The following is a 7223-nucleotide window of genomic DNA, read 5'->3' on the forward strand; positions in this document are numbered from 1 at the left end:
GAGAGAGAGAGAGAGAGAGAGAGAGAGAGAGAGAGAGAGAGAGAGAGAGAGAGAGAGAGAGAGAGAGAGAGACGACTAGACGGCCAACGTGGATCTTTGTTCGCGCGGATCCGGGGTTTCTGGTTCCTGGACACTGAAAGTGAAAGGGAACGAAACGTTGGCAGATAACGTAGCAAGGACGTCCACTGCAACTCGCCGTTCTCGGTTGCCGCCCTCGAGAGCCGTCACCGCCGCCGCCACCGCCGCCGCCGCCGCCGCTGCTGTTGCGGCACGTCACGTGGCCGTGTGTATTCGTGTTCGGTATTCCGCTCGACAACCCCCGCACATCCCCTCGTCTAAAACGTCCCGGGGTCGGCGCCGTCGCCGTTGGCTAGTTCCTCTGCGTGTGCACCCTTTCGGATTCTTCTTTTTTCGCACGCGCTCGAATCTCTCTTTCGTCGCTTTTTCGTACGCGCGCGTTCTCTCTCTCTCTCTCTCTCTCTCTCTCTCTCGATAAGGAGACGCGCAGCCGCGTCGACGCCGCGGGTTGCTTCGCGCAGAAATTCGCAGGACACGCAGGATTCGTGGGGACTGAGGAATGCCGCGCGTAGCTTCAAATGAATTTTATGGACTTTTCACTTGAGTCCTCTTTTATCGCGTTTTCATCGGCGAGCTCAGCCGAGGACTCCGTCTCGAAAGTCGGAATTTTATGAGACAGAATCGCGAGTTGCAAAATTGTAAGAATTTTAGAAAAGCCGCGACCAGAGTACTAGTATTAACCAGAGTACAAATTTCTATTTCTTTTTCTCTTTTTCAAGACAAATCTGAGGTGGACGGTCCTCTTTGTGTTTTAATTAATGAAGACAGACAAGGAAACCACGTCTCAAAAGTCAGAATTTTACGAGACAGAATTGCGAATTATAAAATTATAAAAATTTTAGGAAGAGCGCGACGAACTAATCAGAATATAATTTTGTTTTCTATTTTCAAAACAAATTGAGGAGATTTTTTTATGTAAATACTCTGATTGTTATGGAATATAAAATATGTTCACAGCAGTTGCGAATTATAAAATTATAAAAATTTTAGGAAGAGCGCGACGGACTAATCAGAATATAATTTTGTTTTCTATTTTCAAAACGAATTGAGGAGATTTTTTTATGTAAATACTTTGATTGTTATGGAATATAAAATATGTTCACAGCAGTTTGAAGTTCACGTTCGCGATGTCCGCTTGAATTTCGCGTCGACTTTTTTTTCTTTAGAATTCACTGCGAGGTAGCCGTACCGTTAGCCACCAATCCGGAATAATAAGTTTCTGGGACGATGCGCGGTTTTGGTGCGATGAACTGTCACGCTTACGAAAGGAAATGTGGTTGATCGGAGACAGCTGGCAGTCAAGCTTTCTTACGTTTCTAATGATCAGGTGACTGTACGCGTCGTATCATAATAATACTATTTTACTTCCTTACTTATCCATTAAAGGTAATGAAGAATTCAGCTAAACAATGGTCTCTTGGGTACAATAAAGAATTCAGTTATTGCGATATCTTGCGGAAGAGGAAACAAAAGATTTATATCTACATTTTGAAATATACTGAAAGGTGTTTTGATAAAAAAGCAGAAAACAGATCACACAACAAGAAATTCGCACGGAAGTTCAATTTATCAAAGATTGAACGAATGCTTGATATTTGATAAGGAGATAGTTTGTCAAGGATACATTCAGGAGATATGTTTGCTGAAAAATGGACTTATCTCAATGATAACAAAGGATTTATTTAAAGAAAAATTGATAAAAATCTAACTATCAAAGCGTTCGTTTATCTCTCTCTCTCTCTCTCTGTGTGTATCTTTCTCGATTAAAGTGGAATTTTCGAGGATGCGGAATTAACAGGGTTCCAATATGCGAGATATCAGCCGTGGAATTTCGCAAGTGTGCGAATGTGAGCGCTAGTGAAGCGTAAGTGTGAGTCACACCGCGCGCAAAGGGGAGCCACGATCTCGCAGGAACGCGAGGTCACGAGGAAAGGAACGACCTTGCCACGGAGGATATATTTCGAGAATGGACTTTAACGAGTGGACGCCACAAAGGGAAGCGCGACGATCATCAGCCGGATCCAGTTCATCGTCCTCGATTGGTCGTGAATCAACATTTTTCCCGCCGTGGCGCGTACCGCACGGGCGTGTTTCTCTACCGCGGAGGATCCCGCCGAGAGCGGCGGCGGTACCCACGATTTCTAGGCGATTACGTATGTACTCTCTCGCGTGCAGCCTGCACTGCGAAGCGGAGATCTGTACCGGTTCCAGCATAGCCGCGGATACGCGTGTTAGGATATCCGGTTAATTGACTCTCCACGGGTCCATTTGGACATCCGACTTATTCGCCATTCATTGCTTCCGACCCGGATTACTTCTTGGGATTTCTTAGGAGAGACCCGACTTATTTTCGAGCTATATTCATAATATTGTGTGATAGAAAAATTATATATATATATATATATATATATATATATATATATATGTAACAATATTAAAGGTAATAAGGATATTACACGATATGGCGATGTTATCGATTAGAATGTTATAAAAAAATTTATCTGATAAAAGCAACATTCAAATATTATTAAAAAAGTAAGACCAATCTGTCAATATATAAATCTATTTCTGTCTCGATAGTTGTGCACGGATATAATTTCGAAGTAAAAATTAATATAGAATTTTGTAAGCGAGAAATAGATCGATATTCCGCAGCAATTGGCTATCCTTTCATTTCGTATATACTATTTATGCTTAAGAAATAAAATTATATTAGAAAAGTTTACTTTGGAATTATTACAAAATTAAATTTAACTACGTTACATTAATTATGCCTCCAGCAAAACATAGTAGAATTCTAGCGAAATTCATTGCGCTTTTTAACAAGACAAATCTTACTAACAGTCTATTTCTACACTGCTACAATGAAAGAAAAATATCTGAAAACTTATTTGTAGAATATAAAGTTTATTTCTGCGAGTAAACTTTGTTTCACGAATAAGTTTCCAAGTATCTTTTCTTCAGTGCAGAAACATAGTGAGATTGAAAAAAACTTATATAAAACAAAAACTATTAAAATATTCTCACCGTGTAGGTAATCGGGCCGATTGCAATTCGAGTGGCGCGCGGGGAAAATGAAAATCATACCTTGTCGTTCTCCCACGGTTTCACGGCGGGAGCTCGCACCGCGGAATTTTCCAGCGGAGAAAAAGTCCGGTCGTGCTATTTTCTAAATTCCACCTAATACGTAATCGTCGCTCGCAACAATCCGTGTAGCGCGTATAAGTTGCGCGAAACTCGATAGCAGCTGCACGCCGCCTCGTAATAACGCTTACTTTCTCTTCTTCCCCGTGTCGCGCACTAGTAACGGTGCAGAATCTATTTCTGCGCCCGATGACAGTTCCTTCGATCCACCATGACTGGCGGCGGTGCTCGGTATCGGCACCTCGATATCTCGGCGTCGGTTCGCGCGCGAACGAGATCGATCGGAGGGTATGATTCGCCGGTGGTCCCGCCGGCGGGAGGCATACGACGACGATCTCGTTGACACTCTTCCGGTTCTACTGAGTAGCAGAAAAGCAAAGTAGAACAAAGCGCCTAGGTATTTGCTGGAAAAGCGCAGTTCGTGCCCGCGATAAAGCGCGATAATGTATCTTTACGATACGAACGGCAGAAAAATCGGGAACGTAGAACCCTTATCGCGCGAATTCAGCCGTTAATACGCGATAAACGCGCATTTCTTCCGCCTAGCCGGCAATTAACGCACCGATTGCACACGGCCGATTGGGAATGACGTGGATCGATTCGTCAGGTGAGAATCGCGTGTCTCCTCCCCCTCTTTTTCTCTCTCTCTTTCTCACCCGCAGTGCGATGACTCTCGCGAAAAAGCATTTCACGAAGAGAACTCTGTCGCAATACCGATCGGCTGGACGATCGATTCGCCGGCCGATCGCGATCTAAGGCGCACGAAATCCCGACAGATCACCTCGCAATTACGCGGATCAACGATAGTGAAAGTAACCAGCGCAAGGTCACGTCGCCAGAAGTATTTAATTATCGCGCGATCTCCCTCTTTCTTTCTGTTTCTCTCTTTTCCTCTGTCTGTCTATCTTTCTCTCGCAATCTACGCCGTCACGGAGATTCGCACGCTGGCCTCTCACCCACCTCGCCGAAGAAGACGATCAATGGACTTCTGTGAGTAAATGCGAGACGTACGAAACTGTTTCGACACGCGGCGATTAGCATTCGAGCCGTCCTCATTGTACGCGCTCATTACGCCTGCGTCCTCGGATCCGCCGATCGTTAGATTTTCGACTTCCTCGCAATCCGCCGTGCGAAATCGCGGGATCTCTCTCTTTCTCTCTCTGTCTTTCTTGCGGACGGAGGGACTCTGCTTCGGGCGTGCGTTTAATCTTTTCGCACGCAAATTCAGCGCGCCACGATGTCGACGCGTCGATCGATTGCTTTCGCGTTCCAATGCGCGAGATTTCGAAGTCATCTGAAGTTTCGATTATACGACTCGAATATGCGAGTCTCGCGTCACGCGATTGGCACCCGCGCGCTCTCGTCACCTACGATCTCTCGGGATCATCTCGGATTCGCGCGTCTTCGCGCGCGGCTCTGCGCGCGAAATCACGGAACTTCAGGATACTCAGGCTCGATTGTAACGCGGCGCTCTCACTTTTTCACGGGCAGATTTTCGACTTTCCCACCTGTGCCCGCGGACTGTAAGATATCTCTCGATTCCAAGACTTCCAACTCGCGCTCGATTCCGCTACGCGCATAGTTCTCGCGTAACCGCGTAAATGGGACACCAAACAAATCTACTTTCATTTCTGCTCGAGGCGGCCAGTTAGAGTCTAATAAGCGGGAAGTTAACCCACTAAAGGCCATGATTATAAATACAATGAATTTTCGTTGAACCATGATTGCTTCTACTCTTTAAACGCGGATTAACGCGAGAAAAGGGATTCAACGCTCAGCGATCTAACGTTCGGACGCTTGCGTGGGTGAAGAAACCATAAAAGTCGTCCGACGCTTTGAGACTCGTAATTGTGATGTAGAGACTTTTGGTTGAACTCCCTCTCGATTACTATTTTTACTCTCTGGTAATTTCGGACAACTTTTTTTGTTAACAGCAGCAATTTCCTCTGAGAAACTCGAATGTATTCCGAAATTAGGGGAACTGAGAATAATTATTTGACGAGAATAATTATACGTAATAAAGAGAAAGTTTCTTGTAATCAGAATAAGCGAGCAAAATACAAAAGAGCTTGAATGTGTATGAGCTAACAAACACTCGGATTACTAATAAGGAAATTACACACCCGCCGATGATCGCCGATATAAGCGGAAAGGGAGAAAGCAACGTGCAAGAAAACGAAAATAGCTTTCGCACCTGATCCGCAGACGGGGGTTCGCTTTCTGCTAAATCCTTATCCCGTGTATCCTCGCGACGACGCAGATGGTGTCATAGTCGACGAGTGACGGCGTGACGGTGAAACCAGAGGATTCGCTTCCTGGGTGAATTTCAGCTGGCTGGACGTTCGGCCGATCGATGTTAGCTGGCCGTTTGGTCACTCTCTCTTCCCTCTTCGTATCTTTAGCGCGCGGAACGCAGGGCACGCGTGGACGACGAAGAAAGCGAGGGCCGTCGACGGTTCCGTCGAAGCGAGGGTGAACGTCGCGAGGCGAGCTGTTGACGACGACGACGACGACGGGATCGCGCAAGATCGCCGGAATCGGTCAGGTGAAAGCGGAGCCGAGAGGTGAACGTTGGCCGCACGACTGCCATGGCATCGTCTACCAAGGTACCAGAAGCCGTTCTCAACGCCGTCCCCCCCGCCTGCCGTAGTAAGGCTAAGTACTTTCACGAGAGTAGGTAGAGAGCGAGGCTCGAAGCTGAAGAGACGAAAGAGCGAGAGGTCCGAGCTCGCGACGGAGCTCGGGACCGCGAGGCGCGCTTCCTCGCGTCCTGCGTCTCGCAATTTTGCAAATTCCTGGCTCCTCGAATTCGATGAGCCATTTCAAACGTCGTAATCTCGGCGTCGCACGACCACCAGACACTTCTCTCGGACAGTCCGAAATGTCAAAGCTGCGTGCCCGCGCACTGTCGCCTCGGTGAGAGCGGAATGCCGCCTGCCGGTTGGCAACCTCCGAGCGTCTGTCAGTCGTGCGAATTGCGCGCGAATGGTATCCGCAGGGTGCACGCGTGCGAGTCAAGTGTGTCCCCTGTTTAAAATGTTGGATAGAAAATGATAGAAAATTTGTCTATCATATTTTACGGTGATTTTGATTCACATATTTCACAGCTTATTTACGAAATTTCGTAAGTGAATTCATATACTATGTATTGTCTATGATTGATAAATATAAAATGATTATACTAACTTTCATATTCAACATGATGGAAAAGAGTAATATCATAAGATATGATCAAACTACATAGATCTTTTCATTTTTATCTGACCATTTTGTAACCATCATTATAAATAGAATCATTATAAAAGAATATTATAAGTAGTTTATTATAAAATAATAATAAATACAAAATGCGATATTTACTATGATTCAGAGATATCAATTTATTATACAAACATCAATATTCAAGATGATTGAAAAGAATAGTATCATAAGATATAATTAAAATATAGAAATAGAATATAATTAAAATATAGAATATGTTGTACGGCTTCGGTGCATAATAAGTCATATAAATTAATATAGGAATTCTACCCATTTCAATCTTATCCAATCATTTTCTATCAAATATTTTAAGCACTATTTAATATGCACTATAATCTCCATAGTATTAGCTTCAAAATGAGCCATGGATCATTGGAATCGGATAAGTTTTCGCTGAGATATCGCAATTTTTGCCGAGTAAAATCAATGAATGTACTAAAGGTTTTTTGAAAGTTAATATTGAATCTTTATAAATGTTTTAACCCTTTATGTCGAAAATCAGTCGAAAAAGTGAAAAATCTTCAATGAAAAAATGAATTTTCAAGTACCTAGTGCTTGAAGCGCCCCCATTCGTCCATTTTAGCTAGTAAATAAAAAATGTTTTTAAATTGTTTTGAGGGAATCTACTAAGCTTCATTTTAAGCCATTAATCACATTTTTAGGACTTGAAATGACCATTTGGCAGCCATCTGTAGCAATTAAAATTTAAAAATCCATAATTGGCCACCTGGACTTCCGGA

The 7223-nt window shown here is 44.0% G+C and overlaps 1 protein-coding gene and 1 long non-coding RNA gene across 7 annotated transcripts in view; one reads left to right on the plus strand and one right to left on the minus strand.

Moving 5' to 3' along the window:
* LOC116847350 (chitin synthase chs-2) overlaps window positions 1-5564 on the minus strand; it is a 28174-nt gene extending 22610 nt beyond the window's left edge. For 3 of the 6 annotated variants that reach the window (XM_032822273.1, XM_032822268.1, XM_032822269.1), the window contains exon 1: window positions 3166-3597. The gene's annotated coding sequence lies outside the window, so the exon portion shown is untranslated. Of the gene's footprint in view, window positions 1-1267; window positions 2492-3165; window positions 3599-5416 lie in introns of those variants that run through there. The other 3 variants (XM_032822274.1, XM_032822270.1, XM_032822271.1) reach the window with 3 other exon arrangements.
* LOC116847351 lies at window positions 3901-7223 on the plus strand. The gene is made up of 3 exons (XR_004378746.1): window positions 3901-4212; window positions 5157-5828; window positions 7146-7223. It is a non-coding gene; the product is annotated as an uncharacterized LOC116847351 (long non-coding RNA).

This window comes from Odontomachus brunneus, unplaced genomic scaffold, assembly GCF_010583005.1.
Source record: "Odontomachus brunneus isolate Ranch 3 - 2012 unplaced genomic scaffold, Obru_v1 Obru_scaffold_077, whole genome shotgun sequence".
NCBI lineage: Eukaryota > Metazoa > Arthropoda > Insecta > Hymenoptera > Formicidae > Odontomachus > Odontomachus brunneus.